Source organism: Antrostomus carolinensis, unplaced genomic scaffold, assembly GCF_000700745.2.
Source record: "Antrostomus carolinensis isolate BGI_N321 unplaced genomic scaffold, ASM70074v2 scaffold11059, whole genome shotgun sequence".
NCBI classification, from domain to species: Eukaryota; Metazoa; Chordata; class Aves; order Caprimulgiformes; family Caprimulgidae; genus Antrostomus; species Antrostomus carolinensis.
The window spans coordinates 1-23224 of record NW_010337892.1 but is presented as its reverse complement, the minus strand read 5'-3'; positions in this window follow the sequence as shown (position 1 = coordinate 23224).

Here is a 23224-nt window from a genome sequence, read left to right as displayed (position 1 = left end):
CAGGCTAAAAATCACAGAAGGGTGATTGCAACCTTCTCCTTGCAACCAGGAGAAGAGGTCAATGATTGTTTAATGAACAGAAGGAAAGAAAACACCTGATCCATTTTGTTTGCTGCAGGATGAAGGAATTGGATATGGCCCAAGAAGTCCTAAAAGCACCAACAAAGAGAGCCGTGTGTATGTGGGGACACAACAGAAGAGCTTGAAATCACCTTTGCAGTGTGGCTCAAAACTAATAATTTCTTGCTAATACAGTCACAAATTCTGATAGAATTTTCCTATAAGGAAATAATTAATTATATGCCACTTGTAGGAAGATTCAGGAAGAGTCATGAGATTTGGGGTCTGATCTACATACTAAGACCATGCACGGAATGAACGGCTATAATAAACAGTCATAGTCTTATGGTGAAAACTCAGCTTTATCACACCTTGCACTTACAGAAAAATACCTGGAAATCTTAGTAAAATTAAGTTCTTCATCATGAGGCTTTTGCTTATTTTCATGTAAGGTACTTCATTAAATGAGAGAAAATATTCTGTTTTACAGTTTAGTCACCAGTGGCTCTATTAATTGAAGTATCTTTTAAGTTGGCTGCAGACAAAAATGTGGTCATCTCCGGATAAAAATAAAATGCAAAATACATTTCTGCTGGGAATTTGCAGACCTGATTTCTTGAAACGTAGCTTTTAATATGCATGACTGAACGTCTAAGGAAAAAGAACTTACAGTTTGGAGACATCAAAAGCGGCATCCCACTCTGCAAGTGTAATTAGAGAAAGGAGGTGCCTTCAGCACCCATCGTTAGCTTGTGGAGCATGGCTTTGAGCCCTGTGGACACTCCTGCTTCCTGAATACTGATTCATCGTGGATGCCATGGCTCCTATGCACGTCCATTCTGGTCACTTGTGAAGAAGATGCATGGTGGTCCATGGCCACTGGAACAACCAGGCTGGCGGGGGGCAAGCCTACTTTGGACCTTTGGAGCTTGTGAGGGCACAGGCTGTTTCTGGAGAGTAGCTGGATGGCTTTGGCTTCCACCTGCTCAGCAGCCAGAGCCTCTGCAGAGCTGCAGCCTGCATCAGGCAGGACCACACACCTCTGGAGGGTGACTAGCCACAGGTCACCTGTTTGTCCAAGCTGCAATGGAAGCGGGACCGGGTCTCACCTCCCCTCACCCGCATCTCGTCTGTTGAGCTGCAGTTAAGAGACAGCAGGCAGCCATAGCCTTCCCTGTCATCTATGGGGCTCACAGAGCTCAGTTTTCAAGGGCCAGCAGCTGGGCAAAGACTAAGGCATAAAGTCAGGACCGAGAACGCTGCTCGAGTTTGACATTGAACCTATGGGTGTTTCACATTCCCTGTCTCCATCCCCTTCTAAGAGGTACATGATGACAGCAGAGGCCAACCATGGAGACCTGATGCAGCAGCGAGGCAGCACCTTTGCAGCGTGCATCTGGTCAATACACCTCCAGGACACTCTGCCAATGGTGCACCTGCTCTGCTGAAACCTCATCTGCAGCTAAGCTGCTCTTTCCTTGATTTTTCTTCTGAATATCCTCCTTTATCATGTATTTGCTCTGAAGAGGGTCTACTCTTGCTACCGAAGCCTGGATACAGCTTACCTATGAATGTCATCCAAACTGACAGTGTTGAAGGAGTGTTCACCACACTGCAACTGAAATTGAGCACAGCAAAAGGCTAACAGGCAGGAAAGTAGAGATTGTGTTCCTGTACATGACAAAAGGGAGTGAACCTTCTGGCACTCTGATTAAACCTAATTAAAACCAGTCTTAATTGTTCAGGCAGCCTTTGGAATGGGAGGAGTCAATAAGAAGCAATGAAGTCACTATCTAGATTTGACAGCAGGCAGAGCACACACAGAGGAATCCAACCCTGGCTTGGTATGGATGACCATGGAAAGGAGAGCATCCCACCTCACCAGTCACCCTGAGTTAGTACCTGTTTCACCAGAGAAGACTTTTGTTTACATCTGCTGCTCTCAAAGATGACAGTGCCCACCTCTCTTTCTACTCCTCTTGGGCAATGCAGTGACTGGTGGACAAAAACACTGCCACAGAACCTGAAAGTCACTGTCAGGACTGAAGTCCAGTGAGCTACCATTCTAGACCACAGGAGGACTCTCTTCCACAGGAGCCACAGCATGGCAGAGTTGTGGTCCTCTTCAAGCTTTGCCTTTCTGCTGTTCATTGACGGTCTTCAAGAGATGGAGCAATTTCCTGTGGTGGCCTCTCAGTCAGCTCTGGATTTCTAGGCTCTCCCTTCTGGTCCCCGGTAAAGAACAGGAACATGCTCCCTTGAAGATTTCCATAATCAGATAAAGCAGCCCTGTAGCAGCTTGTCCTTTAAATGAGTCAATCATTTTGTCCACTGATGACCTCAGAGCCACTAGCACAGCTCTCTTCCCATACCATTCTGCAGCCTGGCACTATCTTGCTGCATGGTGGCTCTTGGCACCATGACCATGCTCTGCCTATGAGCTGAAGGAGCTGCATGGGCAGTGCTGGCCTGGCCTGCCCTTCCCTGCCTGTGAGCACAGGGGATGGCACTGATGATGCAGCACCGCAAGTCAACAGCTTGTCAAGGTGGATACAGACCAACTCGTACCCTTTCAGATGATTTAAACCTTCACATTTCCTTGGCTAAACAAACTAGCAGGTCTTCCTCAAGGTTAGGAGTCTCCTTTCACAGATGAAATTTGTGGCCACCATGTCCCCTTTTATTCCTTTTTACTTGCTTGTTTTACTAGGGAAGGCTAGGTTTACTTTCTCCCAGACATCCATCACTTTTAGACATGTCCTCCTCCAGACGTCCATCACTTTTAGAGATGTCCTTCTCCCTGTAGAACTTCTGTGCTTTTTAAAATGTCAAAATCTATTTTAAGTGATTAACATGGTATTGAAAATTGCCAATTCTTTGACAAGTATAACTTTAAACATGTGTATACTCGGTTAACTATCAGTGTGAAAGCACACTCCAAACCAAAGAAGTAGTGGTTGAAGGTCTAGTACTATATATAGCAGAATAGAAGGAACTAACTGATCATCAGCGAACTGATACAGCCAGAGAATATTTACCTGTGGGACCTGATAGTTTTTAGAAGCTTAAATGCAGCAGCTGTCTCTCATATTCACACTTTCAAATGCTGCAGTAGCAATACATAAAGATGACAGAATTGTGGTTTACACAGCATAATATAGTTTGACCTCAAACTTTACAACAGTTCTCCAATTTTACTGAGATATAAGACTTCAAAAGATAAAAAATGCAGGATAATCAAGACTAGATGTTTTGAAACAGGTGTATTCCCTATTTAAACCCTTTATTGTTTCTTAAATGCTCTTTTTTGCTTATGTCCTAATAAATCCATGCAAAATCTAAACTTTTATAATCCCTATGTGAAGAAAGTAAAGAAGGAAAATGAAACACCCTGAAAAACAACCTCTAGTGCTATCCATGGCCATTAGACTAGCACTATGTCCAAAGCCCATGTTGGCACAAGTGTGATCTAGACTTCAGTGTAAAGATTCACCTGTACCTCAGGACTGACCAAGATAGGGAAGAATTTGAGAGGGTCTCTGATGAAGGAGTCATGCTAGTTTCATTGGATCAGTCAGCACAGGAATTCCTCCCTGCATGTGTCAGTTTTCAGACATTTAGCAGTGAACTACAGCATCATACTATGCCACATTAAACCCAAGCGAATCATCAAAACTTCAGCTCTCAACAGGAATAAAACAAAAAACAGGGCATGCAATGAGCATACGATGACCATATGGTGCAGTTCATCCAGCTCTAGAGAGGAACAAAATATAATGAGTGCATCCTGAATCAAACATACAGAAGAAAATTTATTCTTTTGCACTAGCACACATGTTGGATGACAGCAGCCATAAAAGTTGTCAGAACAGATACAATCAGCAAAGAATCTGCAAAGCAACTCCGAAGAGGAGTTGCTGGAATGCAGCTTAGGAAAGGAAGCTCCCCCAGGGAATTATTGCACCCATCTAACACACTTGCATGCTCAGCATGTGGAAAAAGGATGGTGCAACGTGCCCACAGGGAGAGGGCAGCAACTCAGCTTTTGGGCACACAAAAACTCTTGGGCAGATGCAGAGCATATCAGTCCAATTCCATCCTTAACTAGGTGCTAGCCTGCCACTGTCCATATTGCTATTATAATTCTGTAATCATGACTTTGCTAATCTTACACAGCTTCCTTCTGAGTATAGTGAGAGGCAGTAATGCCATCCACAGCAGCATGCAACCTAGATTTCTCACTTTGCTGGCTGTGGGAACTGGAAGAAAAGCAGAGCTATCAGTGTGTTGATCTGATGGTTTTAAAACGTTAAGATTTAGCAGTAAGAGAACTTGAAAAGAATTAAAAATTGATTTACAAGCTCGTTAGTCACCGCACACAATAGCAGTGGCATGAAACTCTCAGAACCACTTTGTATTCAAACGTCTGTGCTCCTAATGACCTTCAAAAGTAGCAGAATATGGCATTGAAATGTGCGATTATAGATCTGTGATGAAATCCAATAGTACCGAATTCAAGGTCGTGCTGCTGGGACCAACACCAGAAGTTTCAAGCTCCTAAATTTGCAAATAAGAGCGGAGGAAAAGGATTTCTCAATGCCAGCTGACCACGCGTTTATGAGGAACCAGTCACAGCACACAGAGAGAGAAAAAGGCACGTGCAACCCAAGGGTACATTTCCAAAGGCAAGGCATTTCCAGCAGAGCTGCACAAGGCACCAGTGAGCCCCATCTGCAATGCTGCAATGCAATCTGCAATGGGCCTAAGCCTGATTATCCCCACTCCAGAAAGGGGAGGTGATACTGCCACAGGTACAAAGACAGACTCCCAGGGCGATGAGGCAATGGAGAGTCTGTACCAGGAGGCCAGATGCGTGTCTGTCAAAGCCTCGCATGACGCGGGATAAAGAGGGGTAAGGGGATATGAACCTGCTCGTAAGGGGATTACACACCAAGGACAGGAGAGAACTATTTAAGCCAAAGGACAAGTGCGCTGGGAACAAAGCGGGCACACGCTGGCCATGGATGCATTTAGGGTGGGAATGAGAGCAATAAGGCTGGGAGCAGCCTCCTCCCCTGGGAAGAGGGGGGTGGAAGGGAACGAGGTGAAGCCAGCAACAGGACTGCTGCCTGCGAAAGATGGCAGCTGGGCAGCTTCCATCCCTGCACCCGTGGGAGGGGGGCTGCTGGGCAGCGGCACAAGCAGAGAGGCAGGGGGGCCCCGCTAAGATCCCTAATTGCCTGGAGCCTGTGAAGAGGAAGCGGGGGGCCGGGGGCTCGTAGCCTCCACCGGTGCAGTGCCAGGCCACCTCTGCCAAGAAAGTCATCAGCTGCAGCGTTCATTTCAGTTCAATCCATGCAAAAACCAGCTCGGGAATAATGATCCGATAAGGGCTTTGTTTAAAGTTTAAAATGGATTTTATTATTGCAGCTAAAGCCCTAATGTATTGATTCCATTTCATGGAAAATCATGGGTTATTTACATTCTCCTAATCATACTCAGAACGAGCTGAGAGCTGCCATTCCAACTGCTTTTTTCTAGAAAGAAAACATTTCTTTTGTAATTGAAACTTCTGTTCTTTCCTTTTCTCCTTTCGCCACGATTTCCTCTCCAGCTCTTTCAGGCACCGTGCTGTAGGAAACTTCTCCATTGGATACAGGTCTGCTTTTGGCAGGCAGTGTACATATGGTGGATCCCCACTATGTTGCTCTACAGCTCACATGGGCCATCATGAGAAAACAAGCATTCTCATTTCAGTGTACCCAAGTCAGTCCTTCAAAACCAATGATGTTCTTTATAACCATCTGTATTTGCTCTCACCCACACCTTGGCTATTGCCCCTCCTCTCAAACACAGGAACCAGTGCAGCCAAGGAAGCAAAAAAGGTAACAGAATAAGGCTAAAGAGGGCGAAAGCATGTTTTCTTCCACGCTAAAATAACCCAGTTTTGTCTCAATCAAGGTCCAGCACTCTGGCTCTACATCCTCATGAAAGTTTTTCATACTGCTCTGCTTCTCATTTGCGTGCAGCTCTGTTTTTCATGTGCTGCTCCTGCTAAAGAAGCCAAAGTCAAAGCCAGAAGTCGCTTTTAATACTCAAATGCTTTTCTAGAGAGAGGAAGGAAATAATCTGCCCCGAATCCCAGCAGGAAGGCATTTCCATGGACTGTGGTGTGCAGATGCTCTGTGCGCTCTCCTGCTCTGCTGGGAGATGGATTTAATAACCATGGTTGTTCTCTCAAGTCTTATCTGCCTAACAGCTAAAAGGAGGATGAAGAAAGCTGATGAAATTCACATTTGTCAGCTCCTACAGAGCCCACACAGTAAACAGCCGCCATGTGCAGCCAGTTCCTAACTTCTAAAAGTTTTGTGAAATGTGTGTGCCTTTTTAGAATGCATAATCCTTAAAATCAGCAACTGCCTACAGCTAAATCAGACACATCCCTGAAACAATTACATGGATGTCAGGGGTCTTCTGGGTGAGACCAGCTGCCAGCTAGAGTGACCATCTACTCCCTGCTTTGCAGGTTTAGCAGGGATACAACATCTTTATCTGCAAGCAAGTCGGATATTCAAGGAGGTGATGCTCAGCTCTGTCTGTGAAGCTATGTGATCAGAATAACCTTATCCTCAGCGGAAAAAACATGACTGCTCGATAAGCTGGACTGCTAGAAAGGGGAAAGTGACAACAAGGCAGCTTTGAAGGACTGTAAAAGAGAAGATACAATCCCCTAGCATGCTCCTAGCATTTAGCAGAGGACTACAGTGAACTGGCCTTGTAGTACTCCATCTCATTAAAAGAAAAACATTTCCAAGAATCAAAGTTCAAAATGATCACCACCCCACAGCCGACACACCATAGTTGATAAATATTGTTTAAAAATAGTTAATGACCTGTAACTATTCACCAAAAGTCCCTGGTCGCATTAAAAGAAACAACTGAATTGTGCTTTGTATTTCTACACACATACACATACTGTTGTTTAAACAGTTGAGATATAGAAGTGCCTGTGTTTGTAGGTATTGCACATCTGTATGTGGCTGAAAGTAAAGGCATATCCCTCACATTTAAGTTGTTTTTTGCTACATGTTAGAATTGCTTAATGAAAATTGTGACACTTTTGACTGTGTGTGTATGACTCTCTGTTCTTATGTCAAAAAAACCTGTGTTTTCATATCGGGCCTTGCACTCAAACTGCAATATTCTGGCTGAAACAAAACCAAAAGAAGTCAGCCATAAGTAGGAAAAAACCTTAAAAATTTGAACCCAAATGTTTGAAGTTGTGAAGTTATGTGGTGTTACTAAAAAAAAAAAAAAAAGACGAAAGAAAGTATCAGATAATCATAATACCAGGTGACACTGCCAGACTGCTGATAACACACATGTAACTATTATGCTTGTACTTTAACGTTCTTATGAGACACAAACTATCTGCAACTTTATTCTCCATCAGGACAGTGAGGCCCTCAGAAAACCTGTTTAACCATAGGTTTCCCAACACTTAAGCTCATCTTATGTTTTGGTGTGGAACCAGAAGCTGTGGGACACATACAGGATTCCTCCATCCCCCCCTGAAGCTTTGCCACAGCTCCTTTGGGAGCATGGGGACTAACACTCTCATTATTCATAGCTGAGCTGCTGTAAGTCCCTTCAGAAGAGCCTCAGGAGGCAACGGCTGCTGCTTTCATCTGTGGACCACTCATCCCCGCTGACAGACCTCCACCTGGCCTGTAAAACATCCTTTGTCAAAACCAGTGAAATACTTAAAAACTTCTGAGCTTCCTGCTATTAGAGATGCAGTGAAAGATTTGCGGAGGGTGGCTCACTTGCTCCTCTCTCCTTCAAGTTTTCTTTTCTTCAAACAGCTACAGTGATGTCCTAAGTGACAGATGGACCGTATTTTACCAGACTTTGTATATCTTACTGCTATGAAAGATTATTAATTTTAAAATACTTTAAAAACTTTTTTATTCCAATTCATCTCATCAACTCTAATGAGGTTTTGATACACTGTTAACATACTTACTGACCAAATTCGCAATCAAAGCAAATAAATGAAGGAGGTGGATTGTTTAAACGAAAGAAGAGAGGAGGACTTTAACATGACACCTAGCTCTGGCACACAGAGGTTCAGACTCTCTTGTTGAGCCGTCCAGAACAGCCACTGGGAAGGCAGAGGTGAGCAGACATCCCACTGGCTCTGGGTGCTGCTCTTCAGTCACCCAAACGTGAGATAAATTCACCAGAGTAAAAGAAAGAGGTGAGGTTTGTTCTACATGGCAGCCCTTCTCAGTTTCCTTTAAAGCACCTGTAACTAAGAGAAAACCCTCTCCATGCATTCGGCACTAGTGCACTTTCAGCTTCACTGGGAAAAGGGCTAATAAAAAAAGCCCATGTTTACACACAGCAGAGGAGAAATATGTTGAGGAAGCAATTTCATTTTCAAGCTTGAATGGAAGTACTGCAATTAATGGAAAGTAAAAAGTTAAATATAAAAAGTAGGCATTAAAAAACCTGTTATATGTTTTAGAACAGCAATTAAAAGAAATGATTCAGTGTAGAGCACCTGTTGAAAAGATTAAAGAAAACTATTGCCTCTTTCTCAAGAAGAATTACAGTTTGAGGGGAGGTTTCATGCTAGTATAATGATAGTTTGTTTACAGATATTCAATATTTATCTTACTAGCATTCATATTAGCAGTAAGGCAAGCTAATGTTGCCATCATTATACACATCATTCTGTTTTATTTCATTTGACTGGTTGTTGTAAAATTCATGTTTGCACTATTGCCAGTCAGTCTTATTCAAGCCTCATCTACGATCTTTAAAGGTTCCAATTTGGGGAGCCAAATACTAATGAGAGGAAATAGAAGGCATTAAAAGGCTTAGCATGAGCCATACAAATTCCTATTTCATTACTCTCTTACGTGCATTTACCAAGCTTTCCTATTTTACTTCACCAGCTCTTACTACACACTGCCAGCAGCTGTCACTAAAACTGCACTGTGACTGGCTCCAGGCAGGGACGTAGCTCCCAAATTTGCCATCTTATCTGTCTGTAGCTGATGCTCACTGTTAATCCAGGAGGACACGCTACATTAAGTTTAAGGTATCAGAGCCTGTCAGCCCAGGAATGAAACAGTAGCAGTAGCTGCAAAGAAGGTAAGAGCAAATAAAGTTGCTGCAATCACCCACATATAATAAAAAAAAAAACCAAACAACCAAAAAAACCAAAAACCCATTGACACAAAACACTATACAAAAAGACCAGACCTACCTTTTCCAGTTAACTACATTGTTAACACACATTACAGTGCTTTCACTTCCAAACTCCAGGGGTATACAAAAGGAACACATCCTCCTACTTAATTAACATATAAAAATATAAAGATCTGCATTTTAATATGGATTATATTAACAAGTGGACCTTGTGGCTTCCAAGCATGCCAAGCTGTTGCGAGCTCTCCTGCCTGAACATTGCTGAGGGCAAATACAGAGACTTCTGTACTTTCCTAGGCTTCACAGGGAGAAAAAGCACAATAAACGCTGCTTCTAGCTACAGCAGCCCTGACAAACAGCTCCAGTATGTTCTGCTTCTTCAAAAACATGTTATTCCCATCTAAGTGTTACCAACAGAGAATGCTCCAAGATCAACCTCTGGAGAAGAGGTCACAGTCCAACAAGTAAAAGGAACTTCTCTGAGAGAGTCTACTTCATCATTGGCTTCTTCAGCCTGTAAGTCTCTCTTGCACTTCAAGACTCTGCCTACAGGTGTAGGTAGGAGATTAGTGTAACAAAACTCAGTGTAAGACTTCATAGAAGCATAAGGTGATTTTATCTTATGAAACTCCAAAGCTGATTTTACTTACTGACACTCACATTCAAATACTTATAAGCACAAGACATGTCTCCAACCGACTAGTCTGGACAGGGTGACCTGTGAACACACACAGCACAGAGGTCAGGAGATGCTGGCTGCCTAGTCCTCACAATATCTCTTGGGTTCTTCTCAACGGGACATAAAAAAACTGATTTGGGGCTCATCTTCCATACCACTTAGGACTGAATATTGTTCAGAAACTTCTGCCTCATTATTTTGTTTTACTCCTCTCAGAAGTTTTAGACAAAAACTCTGAATTTCACAGTTCTTTTGTCTTCTTTATTTGGGCATCTTATGGCTCCAGTCTTGTTCTTCGTCTTATCCTGTCTTTAGGTCAGGTTTTCCTTCCTCTTCTTGCCATATGGTTCCTTGATTGAACTTACATAAAGGGTGCTCCAAGCAGAACATGATGTTCCTTTAACTCTTGTTCTGGTTTTCTTAGGGAGATTTCACACATGGACATTTCCATTCATACTTCACTCTACATTGATTTTGGTACTTCAGTTACAAGTGTCTACACTGCAAAGACTTGATGCATTTTGCAGGGCATTTTGCTGCACTGCAGCTGCAGAGATGCCCTCATTATGAGCAGAAAGCATCCCAAAACATGCCACATCAAGAAACATGAAAATCTAGAATTAACAGAATGAATCTTTTTTGTTTGTGCCAAAAAGGCTAGACTTTCAAAAAGATATTTCAGATACACTATGATTTAAGCACAGGAGGGCTGAAACTCTCTGACCTGTAGGTTACTCAAACACCATGCATGACATGAATGAAATACCAAATTAATGCCTTGTCAATTAAAAAATAATGCACCATTCTGTAGTATAGCAAGAAAGAAAAACAATCTGACTTACAGAGTTCTTTGCACAATGCAAATCACTTACAACTAACCCCTTCTACCATTACACCATCCCAATAGATGAGGCAATAAGATATGACTCTCAGGCTACCAGGTTCATAGACTCCAGGTTCCCAGTTAATATCTTACTAGAGAAATTACAGGTGAAACAAATAAACAACCATTTCTACACCCTAGACATTGGAAAGGGTGTAGATGCATCTCTGCCAAGAGCAGCGTGGTATTGTTTATCAGCCAGCAACAGAAGAGGGATGACTGGGAGCTCTGGATGCTCTTGCTGGCTTGAGGAGAGGAGCACACTTTGGTTAGAAGTAAAACAACCTGGACTTATTTAAACTTTAAGATTCATGCCGTTCATAAAGGCAAAAAAACTATGGCTGGATGCTAAGGCACAAATGGATAAATGAGTGTCCAGATAAGAACACTTCATAAGAATACTTCACATTGAATAAATGATGCCACTGTGAGATGAAGCTGCCTACAAAAAAAAAAACTTAGGCAAGTGTACACCACAAAAGATGCCTCCTCTTTAGTCAGAGAGTTAGTTTCTTTGACTGAGTGCAAGAGTCACAGCTCTGCAAAACTGGAGAGGACTGACTCACGGGAGCTGGAACAAGCAGGCACCATGCAATACTTGCTGCATTACTGCATAGAGGGCAGCACTGGAGAGTTCAACGTGGCTAGCATGGGTGTCCCCCTGGCTCTCACTGGGAAAAACTCATCCTAGATAAGGCTGGAAACAAACCTGAAAGAAGCCTGTTAAGTTTGGAATAGTTCCAATACATTTGGTCTGCTCTCGCTACCTGCTCACTGGGTATACACCAAACATAACAAAAGCATGTCAAGTTCTGAAAAGTTAATTTTCCTTTCATTAAAATGGCCCATTTAGATGGGGAAGTTAGAAGGTGAGAACGTTCCCACAATACAAGTACATTGCCCATTATACATAAATATTATTGCCAGCACAATTCAAGGCCTGGCTTGAATGCTTGGGAGAAGTTTCACCTTAGCTATTTTGTGCTACAGTTGACAGCACAGCAGAACACCCTGTTACTGAGAGAGCAAGAATGGAAAGAAGACAAATAAAGAAGGATCACAGGAAAACATAAATAGGGGGGAGGAAAGCATAAATAAGTGCAAACAAATCAAATGTTCAAAAGCAAAAATGTTTTCTGTATAAAATGAGCTTAAGTTTGTTATCAAGAACAGTTTTTGGTGGATCTCTTCACCCCACGAATGAAAAATAAACAAAATTGTTCTAAGGAGGCTCTGCCATCTTTCTCTCATCCTTTCCCACCTTTGGCTGCTATTTTGCTCCATCCCCATGTTTTATACTCCTCACAGGTGCCTGGACATCCCCTTCTAGGCATGTCTGCCTGGCACGTGGGCTCTACAGCCCAGAGGTAGGTTTGCTTGCTTCTAAATGCCAGCCCAGTACAAAAGGAAGCCAACAGAAACGATGGGGAAGCTGTCAAACACTTCAGTGGCTCAAGATCTCCTCCCTCCATAGAGGTCCATTCAAAAGCCACTTGTATCTGTTGGGTACAGAAAGGTAGAGCAGAATGGCTCTTTTCCACTCTACTGTATTACTTACTTTCTTAGATTGTATGAAGAACACTTACGAGTATCTTTCAAAGCAAAGCAAAGCAATGCTTAAACTACAGTCAAAAAAATGTCCTTTCTACCTACTTTACTCGTTCCCCAACAGGACTGCTCAAACACAGCCCAGTTTCCCTTCGTCCTAACCTGACAAAGTAAGCTGAACTTACTTTGATCAAATTTGCTGAAAAATTCAGATCTGAAAGGGTTTCTGAAACACATTTACATATGCTGAACAAAAATATTTTCTCATTCAAATGGATATTTGAAAGTCAACACAAGTAAATACTCCCCTGCTACATCATTACAGGAATTACACTGTTTAAGAAAGCAAATAGAAGGAGAAAGTAAAACCTATTATAAATTGTTGATAGCATTTTGATTATCCAAGCTGATAAACTGCCAACAGAAATGGAAAACCAAGCCCTGTCTATTGGAAAAAAAAAATCTTGCAGCATTTGCAATCAGGCATACCACTGGGTATGGGCCTTTGCCTTCTCCTTTTGGAATAGCTGGTACCTGGCAGCAAGCCATCAGGAAGGTTCACTGCTATTTCTTAAACTAGTAATGTACTATTAAAATGCAGCAATATTATGAAAATATTCCTTTCAAAAATTAAAACCAGCATTAATTTTCAAATCAAGATCACCAGCCTACATCTTTAGCAGCGTTGTCTGCATTACTGTTGCTAAATGATGCAAAAAAAAATGTTTTCTTAGTTTAAACAGATGTCCTTTTTTAATACAAAAATATTTTTTTTCTGGTTTGCCTCACTTTATTAAATAAAGGCACGGAGTAAGTAGGAGATGGTATAAAGCCATGCAGCATGGCTTACTGAAGCTTAATTATTGCAAATTAATCCAAATAATTCTTTCTGAGAAGCTGACTCACTTTTTATACAACAGAAATACCACTGGAACCATGTGAGTTCCCTTGAGGAAGCCTGCTGACAGAGCACAATGTGGAAAACACAAAAAAGCTGTACAGAAACAGTCCGATGACAAAGGAGCTGGCAACACGGGGGGAAGCTGCAACCACCTTCGCCGACAGGAGTTACTAGAGAAATTCTGCAAGCATTGGAGATGACTTATTTTTACAAGGGTCATAAAAAATTAGGAATATCCTAAGGAAAGTTTGTAAGTGATGAAACTGGCCAACACTGTCAAACAGAGGACACTGGAGGGAATGGAGGTGCTTCACACTAGTCCTCAGCACATGAATACAGATTTCTGTCACACGCTGGGCTCAGTCATCAGGAATTATAGATGAAAGACCTGTACCAGCTGCTCCAAAGGTAAGTATTAGCTACCAATGCAATGCAGGTGTGAAAAATGCTCGTGCAAATTATTATTTCCAGTAGGAACATGGAAATATGGATGTTACAGAAAAAAAACCACTGATGAAATCTCCTCTGGAGTAGAGTATGTTTCTGGCTGTCCATGTTCAAATATGACAAAATGAGAGTGCAGAAGATCTAGAGAAGAAATGCTCAGCTTTTCCACTCCCCATCAGCCTACTGTGTGAAGAAAGATCAGAGGAATGTGGCTTGCTCTGCTGAATGCAGCAATACCTGAAAACAGTCCAACGGTCTTTGAGCATAAACTGGCTTCCCTTGTTTACTGTCAGGGAACAAAGCCACAACTGTATTGTCTTGGGATAAAATCAAGTGTTTAAACCCTCATTCAAATGAGTTTCTGAAGAGCTTTTTTTTTGGAGGCAACAGCCAATTAGCTTTGAGACAAGAGTTGGGTCAATACACGAAGGCACCAGATGATGTAGCTACCAGTGGTAGCAGGGAGTCAGGTTCTTTCTTCCAGGAGGTGCTTTCCATCCTACATTTCTACAGGTCTAGAAATATCTACATACCACAAAATTTATATTAATGTTATGTGTTTTTCAGTGTTAAAACATACCAATAGTCAGTCTTTTAACCTGGCTGCCTGGCTGCCCCCAGATCCCAGCTCTCTGCAACAGACTTCTGCTCTCCCTGACCTCCTCTCAGCACAGAGAAGAACCTGAGGGCTGAAGTGGACTAAAGCTCAATTTGGTCCATATTGCCTAGAAGCCCTGATAATCCTGCGTTCCTGATGTACAGCAGTGAATGCACACAACACTGTTTGGACACCAAGTCCAACACATGTTTCTGGGCAGCAAAACCTAGAAAGGGAACAAAGGTGCTGTGAGAAAGCGAGTTCTTGTTTTTTTTTTTTTCTTTAAAACCTTCATCAGAAGACTGAAGCTTCTCAAACTCCAGTGTGTGACTCCACTTCAGGGTCACTGGTGCAGGGAGTCTCCACCAACACCGTGACTGCTGCAGAAACCACAGTTTCCCAAGCTGCCCAGTGGGTTCCTCGTCTTCCTTCAGCAGCAGCACTAATCACAGTCACGACTGTGCAAGTGCAAGGTCTCAGGGTAGTTTCCAGTCATGCTCTTAACTCTTTTTCACAAGCACACAAGACCTGTGTGACTATATGGATCATGCATAAAACTGGCTAAACAGTCAGTTTAAATTAGAGCTGGCTGGAAAAAAAAAAAAGCATAGCTATTTCCTGGGGAAGATCTCATTCTGGGTTACAGGTTTTATATTCCAACTTGACAATGTCTGCTAAACTTTCAACCCCCTGCTCTGAAGCATCAAGCATATGGCTCTCTCTCTAAATCCATCCAGCATTACTTGAACAGAATTTTCAGATCTTGCTTTTCCTTTTTCAACATGGAAACAAGCACCCATGCCCACAAAATAAAGCCTGCTCAACTCTGCAGAAACACTGAAATAAAACCATTGTGGTGGTTTTAACCTGGTGAACAGCTAAAGACCACACAGCCGACGGCTCACCCTCCCCTGCACAGGAAATGGGAGAGAGAATCAGAAGGGTAAAAGTGAGAAAATCCATGAGCTGAGATAAAAACAATTTAATAATTGAAATAAATTTTTTAAAATTAAAATAGTAGTGACAATAATAATAATAACAGTAATAATGGAATATACAAATGAGTGATACATGGTGCAATTGCTCACCACCTGCTGACTGATGCCCAGCCCGTTCCCAGCTAGAGATCCCAGAGGAAAGAAAATCCTGAAACCCCCATCCTAGAAAAGCGAGAGAGCTTTCTGGCCAACCCTCATTTATATACTGAACATGACATTTTATGATATGAAATATCCCACTGGCATACCCAAATGCCAATCCGTATCTGTTAATCTTACTGTGTTCCCCCCAGCTTCTTCTGCACCTGCAGACTAGCAAAACATGGGAAGCTGGAGAGTCCTTGATTTCTTAGTAACAACTAAAAATATCAGTATATTACCAACATTCGTCTCATACCAAATCCAAAACCAAAACCAAAATACAGCACTATTCTAGCTACTAAAAAGAAAGTTAGCTCTATCCCAGCTGAAACGAGGACATCCATCCACAGAGACACTTGGCAGACTACAAGTTGGTTATTTTAACAGATTTTAGGTATGTAAACACTAAGCCAGAGCTGTGAGCTCCCATGTCCTCTGTTTCCTTTGTCGATCTCTCAGTCCAAAAACCCAGCATGGACACTTGGCTGTCAACACTAGTAAACCATGGAAACAGCACCCAAGAATGGGCATCACAGGGCAGAGGCGAAAATACGGAGGCAGCAGATTTCTTAACTATGATAAATCAGATTACCAGAGGTTGTCGTAAGCCCAGCATGTAAACAGGGAAATTTTTAAAAGTACCAAGATATTCAGAAGGGATAATGCATTAGAAAAAAGGTACCCAGTTTCCCAAGACTGTCTTTCATCACAAAGAGTTCCAGCAACCAGACCCAGGACCCATGTGCACCTTTAGGTACCTAAACATCTTTAGAAACCTGTCTCTGCATAAACACTGCCTTTTCTGACCACTCTCATGCCTGCATTAATCTGTCCTTTCTCTCACATCCCTTGACATGTGGTTTTTGGGTTGGTTTTTTTTTTTCATTTATTCCATCTTAGAATAACATACCAAAATATTCAATATTTCAACTCCCTACCTTTAGCCTTTTAATATAGACCCAGCATATTTACAGTGGATTTTTAACATAGATGTATAACGAGAAACACCAGAGGAGATGGTCTCTGTAAGGAAAAGGTCACATTAAATATACTCTGCAAAGAACATGAAATCAGTGACATTTTGACCATCAGGCCTTGAGGAGTGATCTGTGCTTCCCGCTCACAGCGTGCTGGCTGGTCCTGGGCTGATGCTGAGCAGAGGAGCTGCAAAGCAGCTTTTGCTGGCATTGAGCCAGAATATTGTTTTTTCCTTGCTCATGAAGGTTGGGTTATTTATTTATTTATTATGTGGCCTTAGACACTTGTGATCAGGGATGATGGAAATGCAAAGTCATAAACAATAAGATGATGTTCCAGTTGTGAGGGACTAATCAAATTTTGATTTTCTACTGCCCATTTTCCATGTACCACCTCTCACCTAATAAAACCTTCCCTATTGTCTTTCCAGCTTACGACTGCTAATGAAATGCGCAAGTGTTTCTGTGGGAGCTGGTATTAACGTGTTTTCCTAGTAGTCTTCTTTCTTTACAAATATCACTGAGGATGTCAGCAGAGCTCCTGCAACCAGTTTGGTTAAGCACAAAGGCTAGGATCTCAAACTAATTGGTGTAAAGACAAAAGAGTCTTTAATTAAAAATTTGTAACAGTGAAAGGGATTAAATACAGATGCAGCATTATTAGATGCTAATTGTCATACAATTGTTCAGAAAATGCATTTTTAGTAAGTAATGAGATGCCCATTTTCCTTTCTAAATCAGTTCCTCTAAAAATGATAACATTTTTATCTTAAACTCCTTCCTATCACTAAGCTTCTCACAGATGCTCGTTTTGACATTACTTTTGAGACAAAGCAAAACAAGAACCAAATACACACGAACTAAAGTAGAAATAAAACCAACACCAAACTAAGATCCACACAAATTATGCTGCACAGAATCAATAACCATTCTGCTTTTTGCATACATATTTAAACAGACCTAATCTGATACATAAAGGCAGCAGGTTTAACAATTACAAGATAATTGTCAGACAGACTTTAGATCAGCCAGATGTCCAGAAACATACAGTTAATCTCAACTGTAGTTTTACCTCCAAAATTACGCTGTATTCTATCTTCTGCCCCCCATGCCTCATTTTTAAATCCTTCCATTATTCACTCCATAGCTTTTTATTATCCTCCCCTTAACTCAGTGTGATCAGTTAAGTTCCAGTAGATGAGCACATTCTCCATATGAATAGGAAATCCAGCATAGCCACATCGCTGCCTGGTATTTACATGTAAAGTGGTAAATCTTATAAGAAGAAAATTAAAATGACATCAATTTATACTTTGCATTAAGTGGATCAGACATCTCTCCTCTCCCTTCCCCCACTCCCTCCAACCCCCTAAAGATTAAATGACGACAGCAGCACTTAATCTTTTTTGCTGAAGGATGTTAACAGCACTGGGCTATGTGTACCATTCCTCTAAGTTTCTTGTTTATTAAATACTTTTTCTGCTTGGTTGCTTTCAGGCTTAGAGTCGAGTTAAAAATAGATGAACACAATGCAATTGTTAATACTCAGTTCTGAACCAATTTTAAGTGTTTAAGAGGTAGTGAGAGAGCACAGTAAATGTTTGAGCAAAAGTTCCAACTAAATTTATTTCCTTTATTTCCATTTAGAGGTGAAAGACAATAAAAATGCAAAATTTCTAATGACTGACTGGCGTCACATAGTACAACAATGAAAACCCAGGAACACTCTCTGTCAATTGACCTGCTTCTAAAAATACCTTAATCAAAATCAAACATGAAGCCACTCCCTTCACCCCACACAAACTCACAACTAAACCTCGTATGTGTTGCTCCAATGGTTTGATCTTACGAAATCCTGAGTATATTCACATGACTTAAGCGCCTGCCTAAGTTCTGGCCCCTGCCCTGAAAAACAAGAGGGCGTTTCCCATCCTCTGTTCCCAGGCCAGATCCCAGGGGATTGCGTTTTTCCCACAGGCACCTCCAGGCAGCACAAGGGAAACGGGAGAAAATGTTCCCCACCAAAAACTGCCCACCCTTCCAGCAGCACCACAGGTGGCCCATCAGTCTGCTTTCTCCACTCTCTGCCTCTTCCCTCTCCTCTCCCTCCTGCCTCCTGGGAAGAAGGAAGCAAGACAAAGCAATCACATTTTCTAAAGCAAAAGCCTAGCTTCTTCTCCGTCTGCATCTTGTTTGACGAGGAGGTGGGCAGCAATGGGGCAGCAGGAAAGAGGTTGCAACTGTACCAGGCAACACCTGCAAGGGAGCACACCTACTGCTCCAGCACATATTGTCATCTCCAACACCGATGGCCACCAAGAGGACAGCAAAACAAAGCACAGAGCTGCCCAGGTCAGCAGAGATATGAAACCCAGGTGACGGTCAAATGACCAGGGCCACCAAGCTGGACCCTGTGGAGCTGCAGTTTGGGCTGCTCCTGCTGGAAACAGTTGCCTTCTTCAGGTCATGCATGGTCCCCAGGTCAAACAGATCTGACTAAGGCCTTGCATCCTGGATACTGGGGACTTAAATCAGTCTTTGGTGGGTTGAGCGAGCACATGATGGACCCCGCAGTGGTATGGAGCTACACTAGGTGACTTTAAGAAACTGAGGTTGCAGCCTTGCTGGTCCCTGAGGGTACTGTGTAACATGACGAGGCTTCAGTGCCACCACCACTCAGCTGAGCTTTGCTCACACAGCTCCCACACCACAAACTACATGGGCAGAGGAGGCCAAAGAAGCCAAGGAAAAGCAGCATCTCAAAGAGTGAAGCCAGAGGAAGGGCAACCTGCCAACCACAAAGGATTACTCCTCCAACCTTCCACCCTCCTTGCCCCAAACAAACCAAACCAAAGCCAGATCAGGGCAGCAAGAGCTGAGCCTACAGCCAAAGCTCTGTAGGAGTGCCTGGGCTTTTCTGCTGAAAGCCAAGAAGTGAACTCTGCCTCCCCACCCCAAGGGTCCCAGCTACCCAGGCACACTGTTTTCCTCAGGCGGAGGCGGCAGAACCTGAATGCAGGGCTCAGCCTCCTACCACCCAGAGCACAAAGCCCGGGCAAGGTGGGGCTGTGGCCCCCAGCCCGGGCAGAGATAATGGAAAGGAGCCCTGGTCCCCTGTTGGGCTGAGCAGGAAGGGCAGAAGAAAGGCCCCTACATGGGGCTTTAATAGAGAGGGCACAATGTGTAGGAAGAGGAGTGTTAAGACTGTTCTGTTGGCCAGGGAACAAGAGACAACAGCCTCTATCTTCTCACTTTTGGGGGAAAGCAAGCAATGAATGACAAAGGCACAGCATGTGTGGAGTGTGTATCACAACCATGTTTCCGATACCACGCAAACCTTCACCTCACACCAACCACTGGTACTCGCTGGATCCCTGGAAGAGGAAGCAATATGGTTTGTACTCTGCTGAATAAATTCCTCATTTCCTTTTCCAGCTATCTCAAGTGACAGTCATTCTTCTTATCGCAGCAAAGCACATTAGCAGAATGAACATCACCCAAGGCAACTGCGTTAATTTTTTAAAAAATTTTTTTTGTGGGTTTTTTTTTTTTTTTTGAGGAGCTCACATCAGAGTAGCTAGCATGAAGAACACTGTCAATAAGGTATACAGTAGCTCCAGGGATGGCCAGAAGGAACCTGATGACTAAGACAGTGCCCTCGAGAAGGTTTTGGGTTATTCTGTGAAACGTAGCCCATGGCAGGAGGAAAGCAAAGGGCATACAGCTTTAAATGAAGGCAAGACAGTATATGTTGAAGTGACACGTATATGGGCAGTAAGCTGTGCTGATAATCGATCCGTAGCTTTCACCCTCTTGTAAGATGCTGCTTTATATCAAATGCCATCTATAAGTCCTTTACACTGTGGCAAAGCACATGGAGAAAGATGGAAATGTCAGTAATCCGTACCTCACAACACACTGGTATCACTCCAGTGCAAGATTTGGGCTGGGTCTGTCAGCTCCAAGCTCTGATTTTCCAGTAAACATACAGGTCTCACACCTCAGTTCCCATGGCTGTGAGTCACCAACAAATCTTCCATTTATTTTTATGCTTAATGCAGCATAGACTTGACAAAATAAAGATGGGTGAAATTCAGCTCTTAAGGATCAATATACATCTTCTCAGACAATGTGTGGCAAGCATGTTCATGGCCAGACTGGTGTTTGCACCAGAAACACGCGGACACAATGTGGTGTACCTGGATGGATTTTTGTAGCCACAATCATGTTTTGTTTTTCTTCTTCAGAGAAGTGGAGTAGTTCAAGCCTTCTCCATAGCTTCCCTCCCTTGCCTGACCTGGATTTTCTGAAAGCTACACCTATGCAGCAGTTCTTCAGCTTAGGTAACTTAAGAAAGATGTCCTTTTCATATTCCTCCTCCTTGCAATGAAAAGCCCACACCACTGCTCCAGCAGGTCACCACCAGCTGACCACAGCCACCACTGTCCATGCAGCATTGTCATCCTCAATTTGTTTCCTGACACATGATTAGTAACTCAAATGTTTTTCTGGAGGCCTTTCCCTCTCTGTGTTCTCTTATACTCCGCTTCCTCCCACTGGCATCCAAGTGTCGTGAATATATCACTGGGAAAGGATCCACTGTCGTGATGCCAGCAAAGTAAATTCTGTGTTCTGGCTTACCACCCCTTGTCCATTTATGGACTGCATTTTCTGCAGCTCCTGTAGAGCCAGCCTCGCCAGCCTCACCAAGACTCTGGGCCACTGACAGGTGGGGATGCAACTGCATGAGCATCACCATGCTGGCAGCCATTTCCACTTGGAAAAAAACTTTGCCAACAAGGAACAGCAGAAGTAGAGATTGACAAGACAAAAAATGAAGAGTGATAAAATAAGACAGCAAATGAAGAGATGGAAGGAAATGAAACAGCAAAGACCACCACAATGTTTCTATTGATATTTTACAGCCCACCTGTGGAGCCCTATATGCTTTACTAGTGTATGTCTTTTGTAAGATGAGATGTAAAGAAAATCAATCACTGGTATGCAAATACTTATTGCTGTAACTACAATGGGTTAATATCCTTGTTATGCCTTTAACCTGCCCCTGTTCTAACGTGAACCAACTCTCCCCTCCAAAACAATACAGTCAGCTGTTTAACAGAGCAAATTCAAGTAGGTGAGACCACAAGTATGTAAGACAGCCCTCTGCCAAAAAATACACAAACCCTGTTGCCCTCTAAAGACAGCATCAGTGATCTGGTTTATGGCCTTAAATGCCTAGAAGATTACAGATAAAGTTCATAATCTACCTTTAAGATGGCTAAGTGACCACTTTGTCCTCAGACAATGATGATGTAGGACATCATCCTGTGGGGGTTTGACATCTTCCAAGCAAGGGGCCAAAACCCCTCTTGTGTTCCAAACACCAATAGATAATATAATCATTTGGGTCTTCAATTGAGGTCCAAATTTCAAGCAGTCAGTGCTAGACGCACAGCAACCTGCAACCCATGAACTAGTCCTGCTGTTTTTTTTCCAGCCACATCACCAGCACAAGCAGCTCGTCCTCCAGAGGTTGCTCCAGCCACGGGGCACAGAACAAAGCCCAGGAGTCTGCCCGAGCCCTGGTAAGCCTGTGCCCAACCCACAGGTCAGGGGCACCCCACAACAGGGATGGTGTCTCCCTCCATTTGGGTAGGCTGGGAGGTGGCACGAGCAGACCTTGGAAGGCAGCACATTGGGTGGCCCTGGCTGGTGGCCAGGCGGAGTGGCCTCGCTCTGCCCATCCATTTGGTTCTCAGCCCCTGCTGTCACAGAAGGCTGCACAGAGCCACGAGGCAATTACAGTAACAGCATTTGGTTTGGGCATGTTGAAAGCGCTGTGCAAATAGAGGGATTAATTAATCCCCACAACAGCAGTGCAAGGTAAGCACCGTTCTCCAGATGGAGAAAAATATGACAGAGGCATTGCGGAAAAGCCAAGAATAAAATGCAGGTCTGTGCGCCTTGTCAGACTTGATTTCAGTCCCTTGGGCCCCACGTGCCTTGAAAGGGTGGGTGATTTCTGATGATCTGGATCTCAACCTTGACCTATTTTAACAATTACAACAGGACAGGAAAAAAAAATCTTTCCCAAATGTTAAATGAAGCTTTTAAACCAAAATCTTTTATTGCAATGCAAAGGCAGTTTCTGTACAAAAGAAAGCAATCTTTGCACAGGGGTTAGCAGGGCTCACTGAAAGAGCTTTAAACCAGATTTGAAGGGGGAAAGGGATAAAACCAGGCTCACTAGAGATCAGCCCGGGGACAAAACGCCAGTGTCTGAGGAACAGTGTGCTAGTGAGTTGCTTCAGTCTACTGTCTCGGTGGAGGTCAGGAATGGAGATCCATGCAGCAGCAACGACACAAGGGTTATTGATGCATTAGAAACCATGGAAGTGCCTATGGTCACATCGGAATTAGAGGTTACTCCACAAAAAAACGTGGTGGGATCAGTAGCCCAGCTGAAGTGCACCTAGACCAATGCACACAGCATGGGCAACAAACAGGAGTAGCTGAAAGCCATTGTGCAGCAGGAAACTATGACATAGTTGTCATCAGAGAAACTTGGTGGGACTCGAACAACTGGAGTGCTGCCATGGATGGCGATAAACTCTTCAGAAGGGACAGGCAAGGAAGGAGAGGCAGTGGGGTAGCCCGGTATGTTAGGGAGTGTTTTGATTGTCTAGAGCTTAATGACGGTGATAACTGGGTTGACTATTTGTGAACAAGAATGAGGGGGAAGGCCAACAAGGCAGGTATCATGGTGGGAG